We start from the raw sequence: 443 nt of genomic DNA on the forward strand, positions 1-443 counted from the left end.
GCGAGGAGGCTGCAGCCCCGACCCGCTTTATCCCGAGCACAAAACCGGGGCACCCCGGCACGCGGCTCCGTCAGCGCGTGTCCCCCGGGACCACCCAGCTCCAGGGGCAGCGGGGGGACCCTGCACCCAGGGGTGGCGTCAGCCCCCTGCCAGTGTCACCCCCGGGTTGGGGTCACCCCCAGGTTGGCATCACCCCCAGGCTGGTGTCACCTCCAGGCTGGTGTCACCCCCAGGGTGGCGTCACCCCCAGGTTGGCGTCACCCCCAGGCTGGTATCAACCATCGCCAGCATCACCCCATGGCTGATGTCACCCCTGGCCAGAGTTACCCCCGAGCTGGTATCAACCCCGGCCAGTTGTCACCCCTGGGCTGGTATCAACCCCAGGATGGCCATCACCCCTGTGGCCAGCGTCACCCATGGCCGGCATCAACCCCAGCCAGGGT

The sequence above is a fragment of the Buceros rhinoceros genome, unplaced genomic scaffold, assembly GCF_000710305.1.
Source record: "Buceros rhinoceros silvestris isolate BGI_N320 unplaced genomic scaffold, ASM71030v1 scaffold41704, whole genome shotgun sequence".
NCBI lineage: Eukaryota > Metazoa > Chordata > Aves > Bucerotiformes > Bucerotidae > Buceros > Buceros rhinoceros.